This window comes from Prinia subflava, chromosome 2, assembly GCF_021018805.1.
Source record: "Prinia subflava isolate CZ2003 ecotype Zambia chromosome 2, Cam_Psub_1.2, whole genome shotgun sequence".
In the NCBI taxonomy this organism is placed as follows: domain Eukaryota; kingdom Metazoa; phylum Chordata; class Aves; order Passeriformes; family Cisticolidae; genus Prinia; species Prinia subflava.
This window is the reverse complement of record NC_086248.1, coordinates 78729332-78752741: the sequence shown is the minus strand read 5'-3', so window position 1 is coordinate 78752741 and position 23410 is coordinate 78729332. Positions and strand designations below refer to the sequence as shown.

The 23410-nt window shown below is 40.9% G+C and overlaps 1 long non-coding RNA gene across 7 annotated transcripts in view; it reads left to right on the top strand.

Moving 5' to 3' along the window:
* The window catches only part of LOC134547116 (uncharacterized), a 44484-nt gene that overhangs the window by 4677 nt on the left and 16397 nt on the right, over nucleotides 1–23410 (top strand). The window contains exons 2-3 of one of the 7 annotated variants that reach the window (XR_010079381.1): nucleotides 19354–19472; nucleotides 22789–22892. This is a non-coding gene — a long non-coding RNA (uncharacterized LOC134547116). Of the gene's footprint in view, nucleotides 1–15921; nucleotides 19473–22788; nucleotides 22893–23410 lie in introns of those variants that run through there. The other 6 variants (XR_010079379.1, XR_010079377.1, XR_010079378.1 and 3 more) reach the window with 6 other exon arrangements.

The window sequence follows — 23410 nt, the reverse complement described above, 5'->3', positions numbered from 1 at the left end:
ATGCACCTCACACGGCAGCACCTCAGGGATTATCTCACACTGGGTGTAAAACCCCTGCTTATCCGATGGCTGCTGGTGCCTTTCTTCTTATACACTTTTTATGTCCTGACAGGCCACTTCCTGCCACACCTTCTGGCTCTCTCCAGTTACAAGGTGGGCATCCAGCTGGCAGAGACAGCTCACCTTTTGTGTGTCATTGGTGAGGCAGCAAAGTCTGAAGTGAAAAACGGGAAGTTTCTCATGTTGGAAGCACAGTGATGTAGGGATTTAACAAAGTGTTGAGGTTAAAACCATGTCAGTGGTCAGAACAGGACTCCAGATTTCGCTAGAATTCAGGGAAAAAGGTAATTCATGCCCTATGGAAAAAGGGACAGGCAACTCAGGAGGACTACAAGGATGCTGGCAGATTATGCAGGAAGAAAATAAGAAGGACCAAAGATGAACTAGAATTTAGCCTAGCTACTGCTATAAAAGACAATAAAACATGTTTCTATGAATATATCAACAACAAAAAGAGAGCTAAGGAGAATCTCCATTCTTTACTGGATGAGGGGGGAAACACAGTGACAAAGGATGAGAAAAGAGCTGAGGTATTTATTGCCTTCTTTGCCTCAGTCATTAATAGTGAGGACTACCCAGTTGTCCAAAGGGTACCCAACCCCTTAAACTGGAAAACAGTGATGGGCAGCAGAATGAAAGCCCCCACAACTCAAGGGGAAATGGTCAGTGACCTGCTACACCAGTCAGAAATGTAAGAGTCTACAGAGTCAGATGGGATCCACCCACGGGTACTTAGGGAGCTGGCAGAGCCTCTCACCAAGCCACTTTCCATCATCCACCAGCAGTCTTGTCTTACCAGGGAGGTCCCAGTTGACTGGAATTTAGCAAATGTGATGCCCATCAACAAGAAGGGTCAGAAGGAGGATCTGGGGAGCTACAAGTCTGTTTGTCAGTCTGACTTCTGCGCCTGGGAGGGTTATGGAGCAGGACAACTTGAGTGCATGTACAGGACAACCAGGGCATCATGCCTAGCCAGAATGGATTTATGAAAGGCAAGTCCTTCCTGACCAACTTGATATCCTTTTATTTCAGGATGACACACACAGTGGGTGAGGGGAATGCTGTGGATATATTTACATGGACTTTCGTAACGTGTTTGACACCACAACATTCTCCTGGAGAAACTGGGTGCTCATGGCTTGGATGGGTGCACCCTTTGCTGAGTGAAAAACTGCCTGGATGGCTGAGCCCAGAGAGTGATGGGGAATGTAGTTACATCCAGCTGGTGACCAGTCACAAGTGGCACTCCCAGAGGTCAGTGTTTGGCCCTGTCTGGTTTAATATCTTTATCAAAGCCTGGACAAGGGAATCTAGAGCAGCCACAGTCACTTTCCAGAAACAACAGGTTTTTTGGCAGTGGGGAATGAACTGTATGTCAGCCACCCCAGGGTACAGGGTAAAACTGAAGATGGGAGCCTTCCCTTTTATCCTGGGGAAGCGGAGGCACAAAGGGCACTGGGAGGAGTTGGGGCTTCTCTCAAACGGCACCGGGGAGCAAAGCCAGTAGACACCTTCATGGATGTTTCACCCTGGCAGCTTGTGCAGCCCTTTCCTGAAAGTCAGAAGCAGATGTACTTGCCTCACCCTTTTCCTGGCTTGCTGGCAAGTTTTGGATGGGCTCTGCCCTAGCAAACCCATTGCTCACAGTCAGCAGAAAGCTTTCAACTACACAAATAAGATGCCCTGCTCTCTGAGTCATTAGCACCACCAACTTTGGGAGTTGAGTAAGTCATTAGTTTCTTCCAGAAATATCATTTTCCCTTGGTAGCTTTCCAGGATAATGTTGCCAAAGACTTCCTGGATGGTACAGGTAGTACCCTTTCTCTTTTATATTCATTTTAAGTTCCCAGGACAAGCTGTTAGCCAGGTATGTCTCCCTGGCATGACACCAGTCAGCAGGACCAAAACTTGCTCAGATTCTCTTTTCCCCCTCAAAGCCTAGCTCTAATCCTCAGGAGGAAAAAAAGAAAAAAAAAAGAAAAAAAAAAGAAAAAAAAAAGAAAAAAAAAAAAGAAAAACCCACCAAAAAAACCCTGTTGTCCAATATACAGAACATAAGAATATACAGCATATTTTCTCATCCTTAAAACAGCTGGAACATCAAATCTTTCTGCAAAACTCACACCACTACAAACCAGTGACACATAATTTAATAGTTCCAGCTTACAGCAAAAGGATGCTTAGAGCACAGAACCATTTTTCCCTCCAGAGCAATTGTCCTCTGCACTTATTGGGCAGGTTTTAGGAATCCTAGTCCTTTTTAAAAAGTCACACACAGAAATATGTGAAAGGATCTGCAAAACACATGGTGTTGTTAAGATAGCACATCCTTAATGATCTTAAAACACTGACACTATTTTTGATGACTGTCCCCAAACAACTCTTCAGCTTGTCTTGGCCCTAGATAAGACGGTCACAATGGGAAAACTTGATTCATTTTCTTGTTACATTTTTAAGCACTATTTGAAAATTTGACTTCATAAATCCTTTCCTTTCATTCACCACAATCCTCCCTTTCTTTACTTCTTACTAACACTGTCTTGTTAGAGCTTGGGGCTGACCTTGGCTCTTGAAACCAAAGGCGGGACTCTTGTGATCAGGCAAACACCAATAGATAGGAAAAAAATACTGAATGTCAGTGTTCAAATACTCCTCCTAAGGAAATATGGCTGTTTCCCAGTTAAAAGAGACCATGGCCACATGTGGGTCATACCTGGCTTCCATTACAGTTTGTGGGAATTAATTTTATCAAATATCTTAATTGGTCCCAGTTCTGCAATAACTGGATTTCATTTCACTTCCATGGATATGGGGATTTACCCCAGGTAAAGGGATTGGAAGGGATTGGAAAACAAGCTCATGTAATATAAAAAGTTGGAAATGCTTGCATTCTTAGTACCATTCTTCGCATGAAACTTCATCCCAAATGCCAGTCCAAACCTGCCATTACAGTTTCTTACGTAAATGACATTTAAGAGTGTGAGCATTAATGGGAAAGCTACAGTCACATTAAAGCACAGTTCTTATATTCACATTCACTTTCTCACCAAAAGAACCTAAAGCATGTCTTAAACAGACATATCACTGTTTCCTCACATTATATATTTAATTGGAACAGATAAATCAAATTACTTCCTTTGCCTGTACACATAAAATCTCTGTTTAATTACAGAAGAGAAGGCCATCCTGCAGGCCATTTTGTGGCATTATAAATGTGCTGATTCACCTGATCTTGAGCCAAGCTCCACTTTAATCTTCCAAGTCCTGTTTTAGTTTGAGAAACAGCCAAACACACCCAGTTGGGCAGCAGAGATTAGGTTTCTCACTACTCAGTAACACAGACAAATAAAGTAGTTACTTTTCTGAGACAGGTTTGGGGGGGGTGATAGTAAATTATTGAAATCCATAAGATCCATAAAGATTTAATGAAAAAAGAGAAGAGGGGAAGGGGCAGGGAATAGAGATAGGCAATTTCTATTATGCATTTGTTAATTAACAGGCACAGCACTTTTCTTTGGGTCAAGAAACATGGTTGCTTTAGTTGCTACACAGTGTCCCTACAGCCCTCAGTACCAAGTGATCCTGATCTAAGTTAGTACAAATAGCAAGGGTAGCAGGAATAGGGACAATGGTGATGATTGTCACGATGACAATAGCAACTTCCAGCTGTGACTGTAAAGAGTGTCCCAACAACTAGTGACCAACAGAGCTGATCCTGGTTTCAAATGCCATCACAAATCCAGACAGAAGAGCTGAAGAGAGTATATGATGATACAGCTGGATTTCTGGAACAGCATGACCTGTGGACTCTTGTTCAGCTGCTGAGATCTTTGATTGCCATCTGTGCTTGAGCAATGGCCTGTCCCTGACAGAAACATCCAGCTTTGGTGTGGGGACTCTGATTGCTGGATACTTTCTCAACTCCTCCCATTTCAGCAGTTAATTGTGCACAGTGTTAAATCTGGCAGGTTTCAACTATGAGAAACTATATCTTGTCCTGCCTTTATCTGCTAGGTTAAAGAGCCCCACAGTTTCAGGTATCCTCCCCTCCCGTTCACATACACACTCAGACTCTGACTGAATTCCTTCTTCTCTTTCTCTGCAATTAGTTAAATGTACTGTGCCCATCAGCCTCCCCTTCCCCAAATCACTGCTCTGTCCCAGCTCTTTGCAGTTGGCCCCACCCCAGTGGCAGGCACTGATGGCAAGGGGATCTCTCACGGCACTGTCCTCCTCTCCTGTTCTACACTGCTGGTGCTGGAGTGCTCAGCATTCTGTGGCCCCCAAATATGTCCCCTTGGGCAAGGCACCCTTGATATGGACACCCTTTGGTACCAGCCTCCTGAGCACCCACAGAAGTGAGCTCCCACCCCTCAGTCCAGGCTTTCTCACTACTTAGTTGCTCCTATCACAACAAAACAGCCAGAGGGTGCTTTTTCCCCTCTGTCCTTCCTTAGCTGTTAATTATTATTATTCCTCTGATTTTTGCGCCATCTGCATTTGTGTCCTCAGTCAGCCAGAATCCTCTGTTTCTTCCGTATCACTGATGAATTCCAGACAGGCTTTTCCTTCCCAATAAAACACATTTTACCAAAATCTCCTGTGGATTGGTATTTCCTCACTAACTCTTTGTGATTTCTTCAGACCTGCAGTTACGTCAGCTGATGACTTCTTGACCACTGTCTTTTAGGCAGTGACTGCAATAGGAACAGAGTCAATCCCCCATGGGTTAAGTCTGCCTCTGGTTTCTTACGAGCATTCTTGCTTTACCCAAAAACATTTTTCCCCTTTTAATTAGACATTGAATCTTGGAATCCAGGCTTTGCTAGGAAATTTTCTTCAGCAGAAGATGGTGTACATGTGAGTGCCATGGGATCAGCAAGTTTCCACCATACCTGGGTGAACATTTTTCATGAATGTCCTTTCTGTGTGTTGAAGAAGTTTTTGGTAGCCTAGGGGTGGTCAGCTCCAACAGGGAGGTGCTTTAGAGTGAAGTCACACTAGACTTTGCAGGCAGTCTTTTAAGCTATTTTCTATAACTCGTATATCCAGAAACTGTCCTAAGTCTTCAAATAATCAGTTCTATGGTTTTGCTTCTTATTTTAGTGGAGTTAACATAATTTTTTTTTGTTGGTCAGACACAAGCCTCAACCATAGTAGAAAAGCAGACAGACCTGTGAAACTCAGAAGGAAATCCTGGTTGAAAAAAACAAATCAGAAGTATCAGAAAGAGTAATCAAAAAGAAAATGTTTATATTTATGGATGATATTGTCTTTTGCTGCCGAAAGGAAGGGACAGACTAGAAATTGCTGGAGTTCATTAAATCTTCTTCTTATCCTGCACACTCAGTGGTGAACACTGAAGAAATGCAGTCTCAATTTATGCCAGAGGACTGGCTATCTTCTAGACTCACTCACAAGACCAAGTTGAGCACTGACTTTCTAGCCAATTTTTCTACATGACGCCTTTTAGAGGTCCAGAGAACAAAGTGAACTGGAGCTTCCCTGGGAGATAAAGCTGAACATCATGCAATTTCAGAACTTGCAGATGGTGAAGGCTCCCTTTGCTTCTGCTGAAGGCTGGCTAAACACAAAATTGTACTACAGCAAGGGCGCTGAGAATGCAGAGTACAAAGCATCGGTTCAAAGGAAACACGAGAGTATTTGGTGACAGTGCCATAACAGGCAGACAAAAGGAAGGCAAAACCAAAACAGAAATTCTCTGCAGCACACAGATAGAGGCCACTCAGTCTTGGGAGCAAGTGGGTAGTGAATAGTGAATGAATACATAAACATCACATTTCTGCAGGTTTCTGGCCTGAAGACCTGCAGTCAATATTCTCATTTCTTCAATGAACAACTTTCTCCTCTGGCCATGACCTCATATTTGAGATCTAAGTTGCCACCATCTCAGTGCTCCTAAACCTGTAATGAATCAAAAGCAAACATCACAGACATGAACACATCCTGTGCTGCCTGGTTTTTGAAGAGATAAAGAAACCCCTTTCTTTGCCAGTATCCCATGCATGTCGGAACTCAGTAATAGAATGTTTTGATCTACCAGCCTGCTATGTTGACATACTGAAACAAAAAGTGCTTCCAACTCAGCCAAAACCACATATCTTGGCAATCTGCAGCCTGAAAGACAACAAAGACGCAGTCTAAAAACTTGGCAACTGTCCTGGCACGCAACACCTTGGGATTAGCAAGTCAGTCACGCTATGCTGGCTCTGGTTTTACCATAACACAATAACACAATGGGAAATTCTGGAGTGTTGGTCCTCAACACGTTGTCTCTGCTGGCTTTCAGGAGCTGCTTCAGAAGTCAGGTAAATCCCTGAGCTAGGAAATTATGCTCCTTTCCATAATCCCCTCCTGGTGAATGAAAGAGGTTAAATGGAGGAAAATACTGCTTACTGCAACCCTCTTTCTCTTACTTGCCTGTTCTCCACTGCAGGTGTTTTCTAAGACCTGAACCATTGCACTGTGAATATAACACTTGCACATCTTTTTCTAGGCACCAACACATTAAGTGATCAGATAACAGATTCAGCCAGGCATCTTGGAGGCAGATTACCAGAGGTCTCTACACTTGGAGAAAAGAGACTGCAGTGACATGTTTCTAGTGAGATACTAGGCTGGAGGAGAGTGAAGGAGAGAAAATGAGAACAACTTTGGGCTATTAGGAGGGCCTATGGCAATTTCCAGCAGGAGGCATTCATCAAAGGTAATGTCTTGTGGATGGACTGTGATACTCAAATTAAAAAGCCATCGTGCTATTTGCTTAGACAGGGGACTAGTGAACACCTAGGTTAGTTTTATTAACTCTAACACAGTGCTGAAAACACCAGAGACATGTTAATCTGTGCCACTGCAGGATCTGGCCTTACTCTGCAGAACGATGTCTGTGAAAACATTAAATCAGTGTTTGAGGATTTAAGACAATATAAAGAATCTACTGTAAAAGTCTAATAATACAATGAATCTCACCTCTTTGGGCTAAAACCAGTGAATAAATTGTGTGCCATTGAAATGGTGCTGTCACTGCAGATGAAAAAATGAAAGAAGAATTTATAGGAACTCAGGTAAGTATGATGTACACCAGGCAAAAGAACAGAAATGTTCTGAAGATCACGTTTAGCAGGCATATGGATAAACACAACATATTGAAGAAAAGCTGTAGGGTTTCTGCAAAGTGAAGTCATACATCACAAACTTCCTAGAGTTAGCTGAAGACAACAAATGTACAAAAAAATCAGATCTCAGTCATATTACCTAGCTGGGATTTAGAAAGCACTTGAACTGGGTCACTCACAGGAGGCGCTTAAAGAAATTAATCTGATCTAGAAAATGGGAGAAAGACTTTTCAGGTGGAAAAAGGCTCTTAGAATTTAAGGTTTAACAGTGGGAATAATGTGCTGGTTGTAAAGATACCTGTCTTCTTTTGCTGTCTCTTCTGCCACACCCAAAGTACACTCACACCTTCCTCCCCTCGCCTTGAAAATTGGGATCAGTCATAATTTTCTTCATTTATTTTTCCTTTTGACAAAGAAGATTCTGTTCATAACTTGAGAATATAGTACTGTTGATATTTTGCCTTTCTTGTGTCACTTAAGAGGGAAACACTGGCACCACTGAAGAAGGGAGGCAGCAAGAGTGCCCATTCTGGTGACAGAAGATCAGATGTTGTGCCTGTCTTTGGTAAGGACTTGGCAAACAGTAAACCAATGAGTCTACATTCAATACCAGCAAGAGTTCTTGAACAAGCAACTGTAAAATCAGTTTGGAATTACTTAGAAGAGATCAGCAAGGCTGAAAATAATCAGCATGGGGATCTGAAGAACAGTCCCTGACTTGGTGGATAAGTTGGAAGCCTTAGATCCAGATATTTCTGGACTTCAGTAAGGTTTTAAGTAGCATCACATGATATTCACAAAAGCAAGTTAATGGGCATTGATATAAATATAATACACCCAGCTGGTTGGAAATACGGTTTGAAGGAGCACACCTCAGGAATTTGATGTCCATCTTTATATGTGCTCCTGCAAGGGCCTTTCCTGAGCAAAGTAATCAACATTCCAGTGAACAGCTGAGAGGACAGAGAAACGTGGGCTGAAATGTGGCACAACATGCTGGAAGATTTGTGAACCATCAAGGACCAGAATTTAAGCTAAGTGTAAGGAATCACAAAGAGCAAAACCCAAATAAGGATGACATTCAGAAATGATAGTGCATGGTGCAATACTTGAGAAAGAAAAGTCAAGCATGCAAGTGCTTGGATAAAAAGGGAGGCTGGGGTTTGAGGCTGATTCTTAAGCAGAATATTAAATAATAATTTAATGCTATTAACTCATCTCAGCTGTACTAATAGCACCATCATGCATATCTCACAGGAGATAATGACAGCTTTCTTCTCTTTCCCAGAAAGATCTCAAATGTCACACTGTGTTTGGTTATAAAAGACGTGGAGAAACTGGAGAGAGAGTCTGGGTTACAAGATGTTGAAGCACTGACTATGAGAGAAAATTGTTCTTGCTTACCCCAGGCACAAGCAGGTTTGGGGAGAGTGATCAGATAGCAATCTTTTGACGGATTCTCTAAAGGTTATTTGAGAGAGGACTGTGATAAACTTGTCTCCACAGTTACTCAGAGAAAATAAAAAGAAATTATGTAAGTTTACAGCAAAGAAGATTCAATTTATGTGTTGCACAAAACCCAACCTTCTTGATAGGAGTCCTGAAATAGCAGAATAGACTCATTAGGCATGCTGAAAGTTTGAAGAAACCCACCGGACAAACCCCTTTAGGTAACGCCTAAATGCAGTTCCTTCTTTCTCGATAAAAGGATTTTACACAGATTTTCTCAATCCACAATTTCACTTTTAAGCAGCAAATCTTTGAAGTTACATATATATGTATATATAAATTCACCGGGTTTTATGCACACAGAGATTTAGTCAACTTTATATTCAGTAACAGCTGGCCTGCGTGATGCACGCTTCATTGATTTGTCTATGACTGTTCTGATATCCGCTGTTCTCAGCTCTGCCAAAGAACATGCTCACCTTATATGCTTTACCAACAATTTTTCTACCATCCACCACTAAATGAGGAAACAAGTATGAAAGGTGATGCTTCTACAGTATCTGCTGTCCATGCTGTGATACTGCCTACAGGCTATAACTGAAATCCACTGAATGAATACAGCCCGTGTGAATCACTGTTACGAGGTGTTCAGTGTATTTACAGCTCCATGCACCCCTATAAAACCCCATCGTGGTTGCCAAGAACACGTCTCTAAGATTTAAAGATTTTTTTTTAACTGCTGAGGGGGAACAATAGTCTGACAAAAATTAATTCAGAGATGTGACGTTCCGATCAGTATTTTGTGAAAACTGGTAAGAAACCTGCTGATATACTGTGTGGTATCTTTATAGAACAGAATATACTGAATACAAATAGGAAACAGATGTCTTATAAGTGAGAAGATAAATTCTAATCTCAGTCATTACATACTAACTTTTTCTCTTCCCTCCCATTAATATGTTCTTCAGTTTTTAATTTTCTATTTTAAGTGACACTGCTTTTATTACTGATTGGATTGCTATAGAATATTTTGTGAAAGTCAGGGTTGGTTTTTTCCACCAGAAGTAAATGTGAAGTTCTCATTTAGTGAAAATATAAGCTTACAGTATAAAAGAAAGTTTCTTAGGTGTTTAGAACATTTACCCTAATCACCATCTCTACACAGGCTGTGTGTCAACTGCTATCATCACTATTTATTCACCCAATGCAGACTTTCTGGTTTTCTTCATAGGCCAGGCTTTCTAGAACAGGCACAGAGGTATTACTTGGATTATCTCTGCTTGTCCTGTGTCAGATCTTGTAAAAAATTGGAACATCACCTCATTCACAGACCCTAAACATTGGCAACAGTTAGGAGGTGGCATCCAGCGAATAAAGTGCTGCTCTTCCATGAGCATCCAGTAATAGAAGGAAGAAAAAGCCTAAGATTGAAGGAAAACAATTTAAAGTATCTTTCAGATAAAAACTGAAATGCATGTTAGAATTAGAGGATGCAAAAACAATATAAGGGCACAAAATTAGAGTGATAATAGTGAGAATACAACCAGTAATGTCTGGTAAATGTATTTCTTTCATTGCTCTCCTGATTGTCCTAGAGCAGAAATCTTTCACCAAAGTGTAGCGTTAATAACGTCAGTCAGGCCTGGCCTAACACCTCTTTGATTTAATGTGCTATAGGAGACAGCAACAGCAATTTTCTGTTGCTATGGAAACTGCTATGGAAACATGGCATTTTTTCATGCAGATGTGTTAAGATGTGAAATTTAAGGGTTTAGGTGGAACAGATCAGAAATTCAATGGTATAAAAATCTTCTGTCTCATTTTGGCTACACTTGTCATTTGGAGATTTTGTATTAATCCCAGCCTTTAAACCAGAGCAACATTACTGAATGTGAAGCTGAGAGAACCACCCGAGCAGCAAGGGTTGTCATGAAAGCCCAGACAATCACATTTCGAACAGTTCTGCTTTATTTCATCAATTTTTGGCTAAAGAGATCAAGTGGGTAGCTAAAAACCTGCTAGTTCTCATGCCCTCTTGTCTGCAGCCATTTTCCAGAGGAGAGGAATTGTGTTTGAATTTCAGTTTGATCATGCAACCCCAAGCTAGCAGCCAGTTCAGCAGTTGTGCAAATACATTCTTGTCCATGAAACATCTACACAGCTGTGTGTTATGAATGAGTAACACTATTTTATCCCTAGATTCATTCAGGACTTGGCATGAGTGTCTTTATGAGTTAGTTTTTTGTGCCATTTTTTCCTCTTGAAAATGTCTGAAATGATTTTAATGTTTCAGGACATTCTGCCTCTGAATAGAATATATTTTAAGATACTCATAATGTGGAAATCTGCTATGTGTCCTACAACCCTAAAGAAAGTACTCAAAAAGGGAAGAAGATGAGCAGAGATGGCTTTGACCTGTCCTTGTACCTTTTGGATGAAGTTGGTCCAGCAGTCCAAGGCACTGCAAGTTGTCCTAGATCTTGTAAAGAGCAGCATTTCTGGACAGAAGTGCCTCTACATGATTTTACCACCTCCTGGTAGTCTGTAAAGCCAGTCCTGTTTCTGGCACATTTCTCATGGCCATGTTTGGGTGAGTTTATTAGACGGCTCTTCCTTGCCATCTTAATTCCTGACCTGAAGTGTCATCCCTCTTCATTTCCAAAGCCATAAGACCTCTGTCATAAATCTCTGTTCCTTTCACCCAGAGCAAGAACACGTTCTCCAGCTTCTGGGAAATACAACTGTGAAGGTGAGTATTTTGGTCCAATATACATAAGTGTATTGCAAAATGATATTCATATCCTGTCAGATGGTTGGAGTAAAAAAGTTGGTGTCTTTTGAACAGCCAACAATGCCAGAGATGTATCCACATGATAATCTGATTATGTTGCTCATAGTGGACCAAGTATTCAATCATATGCTTTCTTCCGTTTCTTCTATTTCTTCTATTTCTTCTGTTTCTTCATGAGACATACTGGAAAACAATTTCACACCTGTACTAATAACCTCTGACAACTGAGAAACTGTACAATGGCAGCAGAGATAAACAATGGGAAGAAAGTAAACCAATAGGCTTACCTTGCATAGGCTTATGCAAATTTAAATATTTACAGTTGTGGGATTAATGCCTAATTGACACGACCAAGAAAAATATTTGCCTTCTATTGGGCAAATTCCATTCAAATATATGGTTCATGAAATGAAGAAATCTGGGAATATGTGATGCTGGAAGAGATGTGAAAAATGAGGACTGGTTTAAAGGCGCAAGCTGAATATGAAATTGCAAATCAAGTTGCCACAGTGGAGGCAACCTCATAGCAGAGCAGACTATGGATATTCCTGTGTTTTGCTGAGCTAACAGCATGGGATGTAGCCTGGGCAGAAATGCAGCAACAGGTAAATTCTGCTCTGATTGCAAGTTTATAGTCCTACTTAGTCTGTTTAAATGCAGTAGGCTCCTGAATATATGACATTACAATGCCTCAGCCAGGTGATTGTCAACTCTGATCCTGTAATGGCAACTTTTCTTAACTTGGTAACACCCTAAATAAGATGAGTCTCCTCAGCTGCTCCCTTTTAACTCGAAAATCCTCACTGGTGCCTGATGCTGCAGCTATGGACTTATCCTGGCAATTAATCACACAAGTAGAGTTCTGCAAACAAATTTCTTCAAATACTCATACCAATGATGATTATATTTGTCTTCTAAACTTAATTTCCAGGGGTAATTCTTTAAGCCATTGTTTGGGGCTGGATGGGTAAGAGAGGATCACTTCATGGTCTCCTGCCCACAGTGCAGATGAGAGGTGAGGAGCAAAGACTGCTTTCCTCATGCTCCCACTATGTGTCCACTTGCTCTTTGTAATGTTGAAAAACATTTTACAATGAATGGTGCCAGTGACTTGATTAGTAAGAAATCTGGGCCTTGGATGGATGCAGAACTGAAGCAGAGAAATGAGGAGCAGTTAAAGAAACAGCAAAAGGGACTTCAGTGGTTGTACTTGCTTTCCTTGGATAGACTTTGGACTGCTCACCTCATCTCTCAGGAATTATTTGGGTGAATTGGTGACTCCATGGCATTCATTATTTAAATTACCACTAAAGCATGCAGATGACATTGACTCAATAATAAATCTGTAGGCAGATGTACTCTGCATATTGTCATACACCACTGTAAATTCGGGAAAAGAACAAGATTTTACTTACCACATTTAATTGGGCACAAAACAGAAGGGCTCAGGAATTTATAGCCAATTATTTCATCCATGAAAAACAAGAGATTTTTCCCATTTGTAAGTTATTGGCTTAATTAAATTTAAATTGTGTCAGCAGGAGCACCTTGGAGTAATCATTGTTTCTAGAGCTTGACTTTTTTGAGGGATGTCCACTGGAGGGAAGAGCAGAAGTGGGGACGAGCACAGAATGAAGCACACTGCAAATAATTAAAAGATGTAGAGAACTGAGTTCAAAAATCCATTGATTGCTGTTTTATTCCAGCTGATGGCCAGTGTAGGAAGTACATAAGAAGCACAGAAAATAAGAATGGCCCCAAATGGCTCATAAAATGCAAGTGAAACTGCCAAAGGCCCTTAGGGACACAGGCAACTGTTTGCTCCCACTTACAGGGAGAGGTTGCTCTATGTGGTCATCTCTTTGCTATATCCAGGTTTTACAAAATATAAAGGCTCTTGAGAGGAATGAATTTGGAAGGTGTCATTAGCAGAATTAATTTGTTTTCTGCCCTTCAACAAATGGCTTCAGCCCTGTGTGTGTGAGAGGAAAAGACAGCAGTGACAATGCACAGCCATGAGTGGAAATTCCAAGCTGCAAACAAGTGTGGATCTGCAAAATCTTGTTCACAGGGCTGGCAGAGAGAGAAATGAAGAGTGCAGAAGTTGCATGGGAAGGGTCTGTGACGGGTGACCCCACATGACAAGTTTCTTTAACTTTTTTTAACTTCAAGTAGAAATCCCTCAGACACCAGTGTTTTCTATACAGACAGAAATTATTCTCTCTGTGCAGTGATTAGAGTATAATACCAATTACAGACCCATTTGAATGCTCACAGAAAGTGGCTTCATTACTAATCCTGTCGTCAGCCTCTTGCTGATGTGATAGAAATGACTACTAATACTTGCAGTATGGCAAAATGGGAAAGTAAATACCTAAGAAAGCAGTGGTTCCGACAGCAGACAGCCTTTTCAGAAATGACACATTCTATGATTTTGAAGCAACGTGTCCTAGCTAACAAGATCACCCTCATGAGCCAAAAGCATTGTGTCACTAACTGAGTCACATAATGTCAATAACCTTAAACACAAAGACCCCTTGCTTTATCCAAAGCCCTACAAGACACCAAACACAGACTTGGACCCTACCCTTGGCAAAGCACTGGCATAAGCACTGTGTTTTTCACAGGCACCCTGAAACCCAGCAGCAGAGCTCAAGGAATACTGCAGGGGATTTCTTCCCAGCTTACTTCAGTATTGGCTTTTCCACCAGTCATGCTTCATTGGGTCTTGCTGGGTGTCTCAGCAGCAGAGATGCCTGGCATCATTATGCACCAAAAAACAACAAAGAGAGCTCAGATGGCTTCAAAGGACGTGGGATCTGCAGCCCAGGCTGAGGGGGGCTGACAAAGAGCGAGGAAAAGTCAGGCTTCAATAACTTTTAATGACAGCTCTCGTAGGACTATAAAAACAACTCAGCCATCGTTGTGTGATTCAGTCTGAAGGGGTGCCCATCGCCCTTGTGCTGCAGCTTGCAGCACCATGAGGGAGGTTGTTATCCTCAAAATTAATAATTCAGAGCCACAGCAGAGAGTGTGCAATGCCACAATGCAAAAGTCAGTCTCCAGTCTGCCTGCCACACTGGAGCCTGACTGCTGGCACTTCAGCTGCTCCATCTTTTTGCAGGATCCTGTTTCACCCATCAACCTACATTCTTGTTCCAAGTGGGAAAAAGTAAGTTGTTTCAGCAGAGTCTGCCTTCATCTTCTTTCCCAGGCCCCCTGATCAGCCCCTGGAGTGCCTGGTGCAGATGGACACTTACAAATAGCACTGGCCAGAAAAATCACAAATTAATTACCATCCTTCATTTGTCCCATTTCTTAGTATTTATTTGGCTAACAGAAAGGAAGGTTTAACATTTTAGAAAGCTCTTATCATCCTTTCCAGCTTTGACTGGAAATAAAAACTGTTGAAGCAAAAATCTGCGGCCAGGATTTGTAGGAGTCAATGGATTCCCAAGCTTTTGAAATTCTCAAGAAATGCCATATACTTGAACTTTTTCCTCATCAGTCCCCCATGAGGCCTTGGATATCTTTTTGGCTTTAAGAGCATTGTATCTGCCAACATCACAGACAAAATCTATCCAAGTCTTAGTACTTTGGCCACATCTTCTGTGATCCTCTACTGGATAAACTCTTTTCATCACTCACCTCTCAGTAACTTTCTTGTGTCAAGAATGGACTACGTTCTCATTAAATGGATGAGACAATGTGAAAATCCAGCTGTTGATACTTCTTTTCTTCTGAGAAAGAAATAATATTTATTCACCATGATTTGTGCTGCATTAGGTCCTGAAAGCCCCAGTGGAGACACAAGCCCTGGAATGATACGGGCTATAGATGAGATACGGCTACACATCCTTAAAGTTTACAGTCTAAAATAAGAAGACAAACAACTCTGATGTTATTGCAGACAAAGAATATCACATATCATGAAATTAAACAGTCCCAGTGGGAGAGAGATTTGCTTGGGTCTGTGGATAAGATTGGCAGAAATTCATCCCCCGAGAGTAACAGTATAAAATATGAGCTTAGAACAACATTAATTACCATATATTTAATAATTTAAATGATGTATACTCCATCTATGCCTCAATTAACACCAGACTAGCCCATTTATTTCAGTGCTTGGATATCTTCTCTGCTGTCTGGATTTCTGCTGTAATACTGATAATGTTTTATCATCAATTTCTGTTTCTCAGGAATTTTCATTCTGTAAAATAGCTCTTGGTGGCAGTTATCTTGAACTCACAATAGCTTCACATCAAGAATTCAGAGGAATCATATGACTGTTATTTTAACATCATTTGTGTATTCAGTTCCACAGAATTATGAAATGTAATTACAAGAAGAGGTTTAGTGAATTTACATGTAAGTTATTTCACAGTCATTAGCAACGTCAGCAAAGCCCTGTTGAACCAGCACAGGAAGGCAGAGAAATGCTTCTATTTTTTTAGTGTTCTGGAGTGGTTTTCCCATTTGTTGATCCTAGACATTTTTTTCAAGCAAAACCTAGTTCCAGGAGCATGGGAAATTGCCCTAAATTTACATTCATACACTGTGGAGGACAAAAACCTGATCCTATACAATAAATCATTTTCCCTTTCATTTCAATATGGAACCGCATGACAGCACACTGGGGAAAATGGAAATGTAATGGTATCACAGCTGCTCATGGGCACATTAGCAGGAGGACAAACCCAAGATAATATTGAGTTCAGAAGTTCAGATCCAGCACAGGGTTATAAAAATTGAATTACAACCTTTGCTGGACTCGAATCCTTGGAGCAACTGTTCTCCTGACACACACACACAAATGGCGTCTTCCTACAGTAGAATTACTGGGGTGCTTAAAATGACAACTTTCAAGTGTGAATATTTCTGCCCTTCCCTTGCTACCTTCAGTAATTTCTCATGAGACCCACGACCTTGTTCTTTCTCTGGTATTTATGGAAGTTGCAAACCAACAGAACACCAGTTTTGGAATACTTTTAAATCCTGTTTTGTAGCATAATGGAAATGTCATAGCAATAGTCCAATGCATGCACACATATTAATAGCTTTTTTGGCAGGAATAAAAAAGTTTTGGGGCTGACAGACTGCCCCAAAAGCACCACCTCAGCCACGGTAAGGCTTTGGGATGGTTTTCAAACTCCTAAGGGTAGTTGTAGGAAATGGAGCTCCCTGGGGCCTGATGCCCACCACTCATGCTCCCCAGTTCAAAGCAAGCAGAGCCACAACAGGACTTCTCCCTGATTTTTGTTTTAATTGCTGATCCTGAATTTCTTTGCTGTTTTAATTCAAAGCAGAGCCTGCAGCAGGAAGAAGGTGTGGGGAGAGGACTAGGGTCACTCATGTATCTACTGGGGGGCTCCTGCCCACTGCAGCTGAAACCATAGAAGCTTTTGTGGGACAGCAAAGGAACAGATCCATAGGGAAAGGCCAAGGGAGACACTGAAGTAATTTAGCAAAATGTGGGTTTGTGGCTGTGACTTACTGCTGTGCTCCTTTCTGACAATGATCCAAGGCAACTGTCAAGTGAGCAGAGGATGTGTACTGAAGAGATTTATTGACTTGTGTGGCCTCAAAAAGACCTAGTTGGTGCTGTGTTCAGTGGGTCTCTAATTTGTTTTCACTTGCTATTTTCCTAACAAGATTTTTTCTCTCTCTCTCACTCTCTCTTTGTCTCTCTCTCACACACTCTCTCACTCCATCTATCTTTTCCATTTGAGAACCTAAAATTAGGCTTTTAAATCTCAATGTATGGTTGCCAAACATTGCAGTAGATTTGGCAACACTTGGACAATTACTGAATTCCTTGTTGCAGTGAGCATCTCTGCAACTGCAGTATGACAATATATTATAAAACAATGGATTTCATAGCAACAACGAACTCCATGCCAATCCAGGGAAATGAGCTGAATGCAACATCTACCACGCCTCTGCCTCACAGGAGATATCCATCATAACTTAGCCAAAAGCACTGCAACACTTACATGTCATCGTGATTTAGCAAAAACAGTCAAACAAAAGAGCTACTGAAATAAAGTTACTGAAATATGCTTCCTTCAACATACCTTGCACAATATTTCTCCTCCCAAATTTATGTTTCTTTTCTCATCTTTAGGAATCACTAGAACTACAGTTCCCCTTTTTTAACCTAGGGTCACTCTATTTCTTACTCTTTTGGTTGGCCCACCATGGTCTCATGCCGTTCCAGCAGCATTTCACTGCAATCAAAATCTGTGTACCAATTTGTACTATGCATTTCCTTTTCCTTCATGCCTAGATTTTACTAAAACACTTCTATACTTACACAGTCATTTACAACAAACTAAAAAAAAAAAGACACTTCAAAACTTACTTCTTTCCAGAAGGGAAGGAAATAGGTTTTGCTACTGTTTCATTTATAGGATCCCCTTAGGGGCTTGCATACATATGTTTTGCTGCAGGTTTACTGCATTGCCTGTGATTTCCACTCAAAGGGCTCTAGAACAAACAAAAATCATAATCTTTTCCCCCCATCTATTTTAAACAATATCAGAGAGTAGAGAAGAACCCTCATTTGTCTTTTTTAAAATGATATTTTAATTACTCATGTCATGCCTCAGCAAAATGGCAAGCCTTTTGTTAAAATGGGGCTTAATTGCATTACGAAGCCTTCATGGGACCCTTGCACATAAAGCGCTTTTCTTCAGACTTTCAAGACCTAAATTTGCAGTTGGCTCCTGACCAGCGCACTCGAGCAGATAGGCACGTAGGTAGCGGGCAGACCCCGTGTTGATGAAGTAATCATAATTGACTGCCTCGCATGTGCTAGTCCACAAACTTGCCCGCAAACAAAAATTGCATCTGTGTGTTGGTTTTCATTTTGAATTCATTCAGAAAAAAAAGAACAAAAAACAACCTAATCTAAAAAAACCCCAGCCCTTAGTATGTCAGAAAGCAGGAAGACACCTTCACGGACTGTTGGCTACGCCTCAGCAAAGCTTCACAACAATCTGTTAGACAAAAAAGAGACTGATGCAGATACCTTAATAAGCATCCCATCTGTGAGGTCATCGGGATGTTTCAAACAACTTTCAGCTCTCATTAGTTTAGTGGACTCCACAAGCATGTCCTTATCTTTTGTAACTTTTGCAGCCAAACTTCCTGGGAAAGCCTCTGAGCTGGGTGACATTCCAACCCATGGGTCAGTCTGCAGTAATGAGCCACCAATTTATGTGTCCTTTGCACTCGCAGGCCGTATATGTTTATGTTAACCTTTATGTTGAGAATTTTTTCCTTTATCCGTGTAATTCTCCGGGTTCTACCATGCAAATCTCATTTTTTCTAATAGGCTGCAATTAGGATATCCAAGCTGTTGATCACAGTCATTTGCAACACTGATGGGCATTTTCCAAGAACAAATGCTTTTTTTTTTTTTTTTTTTTACTATATTAGTGATGGAATGTGTAACAGAGATTATGCCTGAAAAGTAATAGTGACCAGTGGAGTTGCAGGCTCATGGGAATCCTTACCAGTTCTCTGGTTTTGTATTTCAATTAACACAGGAGGTATAGCACAGTCTATTGCTTCTCATAAAATACACTATGCATGACGTTGCACGGAAATGAGATTTACAATTTTTCAAGTCTGCTAGGCCTGAATGAGTGAAAGGGTATTTATTACAATTTCTTACAGTTTTATGCACTTGAAAGGGATAAAGCAGGTTCATCAGCACTTGCCCACATGTTAGGTCTTCACTGCACTAATGAGTACCCCTTTAAAGGGGATGTTGTAATGCTATTTTCTTTTCTAAGAACTCCCGTGTCCGTATTCAGAATTTGTTGGACTGAACCATTCTGCTACTTAAGGTACAAGAGGATAACATCCACAGTCCTTATTCAGATCTTTCTTCAGCTGCTGCTGTTTTCTGAGTTTTTGCATGAAGGACATGGGTGGAAAAAGAGAACTGGTGAAACACTGATAACAGATGGATGCAGTATGAAGAAGTAAGAAGAGACGCCACAGAATGTTTGTCTGCAGGACCATAAAAGGTAAACCCAAAACTTTTGAATAGGATGGAAAAAGCAAGGGCGACCTGAGGAGTGAGCCAAAAGGTGTGTGCCTGTGCATGGTTGGAGGGGTGTCTGTCCAAGGCAGGACAAATGGACAAATATGATTTGGGGAAGAAAGCGAAAAACGGAGGCTAAACAGAAGATATTTCAGTATTTCAGGAGTGCTATAGTCAACATCCAGACTAAAGTTTTGGTGGGAACACTGAAGTAGCAGTAAAATAGGGAAGAGATTAAAGAAAAATGCCTGAATGGGAGCAGTGCAAATGAGGAGTAAATCCTCAAAGATGGCAAATCCTTACCATCATCTGAAAATCCCAACGTGAGCAGAGCAATGATGAAGATTAGGAAGGACAGAGTAGGATGGGAGAGACTCATTTCTCACTTGGAGGTACAAAGCTGTATTCTGATCACATTTCGTATTTCAACTGTCTCCTTATTTTCATCCACTGTAAAGATTCCCTCCTATATTAACCTTCCTTCTCCAGCACTGTGTGTTGGCTCACTTAATGAGCACAACAACTTCCCTTTCAAAGCAAGTAGAAAACATTTATGAGGCACCACATGACTTGAGTAAGGAGGGAAAAATCCTCCATTCCAGACTTTCTCAGCTACTGAATGCCTAAAGAGGTTCTTCTGCCTTCTCCAGATTCCAACCAAAATTAATAAAACCTGGGTAAACTCTGCTAGGAAGCATCACTCCAGTCATATTCCATAAGCAGGAAGAACCTTGAGTTTGGATGTAATGGGATCTGTGGGTTTGAAAACAATTACTTTAATTTCCTTGTTTATGTCTACCTAACATGCTATTTTTATTCTGCCTTGACTATTTACAGTATTGCTATTTGCAGTAAACAGCAGCAATATCTTTTCTGTTGGTACTTCTCACAACCACTCTTTCACACAGAGGTGTCTGGAACTGCATTAATGATCTGCTCTCCCAGGCAGGCTGACTTCTAGGTTTCTCCCTTTACTCTCCTTGTACTTCCTAACAAATCCTTATAAAATGTGACCTTAAACTGAAAAATCATCACATAGTCAGTGCTATTTATTTGTGATTTCCTGTCAGTTTTCATTTTTACAACTTATGTGCTCATATGGAGTCAGTGTGGTTTCCTTTCATTGTTCCACAAAATAAAGTAGCTCACATTTGAAAAGGGAATTTCAACCACAGCAAAATCCTTTTCCTGTCTCAGAGAAGAATGTTTCTGGGGTGGCTTAAACACTATGTTTTCCACATGCAAACCTGATGGAATTCAGAACAGACAAGTAAAATGCATTGTTGTACCACATTAAAAATGAGGTGAGGAAGAGAGGGTAAATAGCCAGTCCTGGGCAAAGAGAAATAAATGCAAACAATAGCCAATGCTTTTCAATTTACTTCTGCAAAGATATATATAAAACAGTATTTGCATAGGAGATTGAAGATTTGTGTGTGTTTTATGATCCGGAAGTAGCAAACAAAAACCATCCATGAAACACAAAGCTTTTGCTCTGGATGTCTTTTGAAGATGCCAGCTTTCCTATAATTTGTGATATGGGATATTAACTTTCAGAACTAACAGCAATACAGACATCTAGAAAGAGGGGAAATTTAACCCAAATGTTCTAATAAGGTGTCAGTCTCCTCTCAGTCTTCACAAGAAGTGCAGTGTCTTCACAGGAAGGCCCTTCATAAGACTTGCAGTAAAAGCAGAGGGTAATGTTTTAGGCAGCTAAAATAGCAATATTTCTTTTGGTTTTTTTGAACTGATACATCTCAGACTGATGATTCACAACATCATGATAATTGTCTTGCAGAACCAGGTTAAACAATACAATTTAGTGCTTTCAGCAACAGTTTAATGACAGGTTGTCAATAACCAGTTCACTTATTCTGATTTTTTGGAAAGCAACTCATCTGTAAGATGCCCTGTCTCTCTGTTTGCTGGAAGGTCCAAGAGATGCAATAAAGGCAGCTTTGCTTCTAGGAGCCTGGCATAGCCTTGCACGCTGCCATCTCCATCTGCAAGGGCACACAAACACTGCCTGGTTCTAGCCCCACAAAGCACTGACCTCAAGCTGCAGATATGTGCTTAGGGATACAAAGATTTACAGAAATGTAAAAAAATGTAAAGCAAGTAAGATCATCAGGAACAACAACAACTGCTATCAGAAACCTTATTTATTCTCTGTAAGATAAACAAAAGCAGCATTTATGGGTAATTATTAGCTGCTCTGTGCCCTTCATAGATTAATTACTCTATTATAGGGTGTTTTAGGGATCTAGATCTCAATGCAGTAGCTTAAACATGGGTGTTTAGAGGCACCTAAAGCATGTCCTGCATCTCTTTTCTCCCAGGTGCCACCCAGAAGTTTATGTGTATCCTGTAGATTCTGAGTAATTTTTATGTATGAGAAATTAGTGATTCAAGAATGGACGAGCAAATTCCTGGAGCATCTAACAGGCACCGAGTGTGCAGAGCAATACCCCCCTGGCCCAGAGCCCTGCCCACAATCAGACAATGAGAGTCCTCACAACACGAAGGGACAATTCCTTCAGCAGGTGGTAGTCTAGATTTGTCAGTAAGCAGCAGGAGGGTGGGGAGGACGCTCAAAACAATGGGTGAGAAGTGTGAGAAGGGACCCTTCTCACATATCAACCTCTGCCCTGGGAACACTCCTCTCTGCAAACATGGAACTGCACACAAGGAATGAAGTGATGGAGAACCTGCCTCGCTCCTGGATACACCTCTTTAGTTTCTCAAGCCCAGAAGGCTCGTTCCTCCTTCAGGACAGCATCAACGGAAGGAGACAGCAAAGCCAGGCCTGAAATAGAAGCATATAATCTCCTACTCAGTGGTCAAATGGTCTTACCCTGTGCTACCACAGGAAATGCAAAGGGCTTATCCCTCCCAGCAAGCCCGTGCCATCCAGCACTAGATCACAGTGTGGCCATGACCTATCATTTCTGGCTAGCTGACCTACCCCAGTGATGTGGGAGCCCACACAGGCCTAATGGAAACCTAGCCCATTCTAAAATGCCAGCATGAAAACACAATAAATTTCTGTCAGATTCTCATCAGACCAATTTTAATCTTCCAGAACTAAACAATCCCTTCTGAGGAAGGCTCCAGATGGGATAAAAAGAATGCAAATAGCAGTCGAATCAGTGAGATGGAAAGGGAAGATGTGGGAGCAGAGCCTTGTTTTCTGCTATTTGAAACCCAGCCAATGAGTCATTTAATCTGCAGCGACATGTATAGTACCTGTAGCTTGTAAATGAGATGATTAATATAAATTTAAATTTTTTTTTCAGATGTGAAGTTGAAGATAGTATCCTGTAGGCAGGTGGAACACCACCTCTGGCAACATCCAAATAGTCTGAAACAATCAAGCATCAAATTTCTTTCAGCAACCTGTGTAAGTACTTAGCCAATTTCAGCAGATACAATCTCATTAATAACATTTCTTACACTTTCTTTCACGTTGTTTTCAATTGGATCTTTTTAAGGTTTTGTGTTGGAAATCAACTGATATAGTGAGAGGTTTTAAAATTAAATCCCCCCTTTCCCCTAATATTTACTTTTTTCTCCGTATCTGACTAAGCTTGTACTGCAATAACTCCATGCTTTCTAATCTGGAAAGGTGCTTTATGCTTAACCAGTAGATGCTGACTGGTTTTTTCCTGCTCTGTATTTATAAAGGAATTAGCCATAAAAAGAGATTGCAGATGAAAAAAAAACCCTGCAGAAAAGTAGCCATTCACCCTTTCAGCTTGTATTCTCCATTTACCTTTAGTTGACATCTATTTTTAGTAGGTGTTTAAAATAAACCAAAATAAGATACTCAAAAAGTGCATGTGAGTGCTCACTCTACCCCGGCTGGAGCAGTCTCAGCCACACACAAACAGGTTTGGCACTGAGGTAAAAGAGGAATGG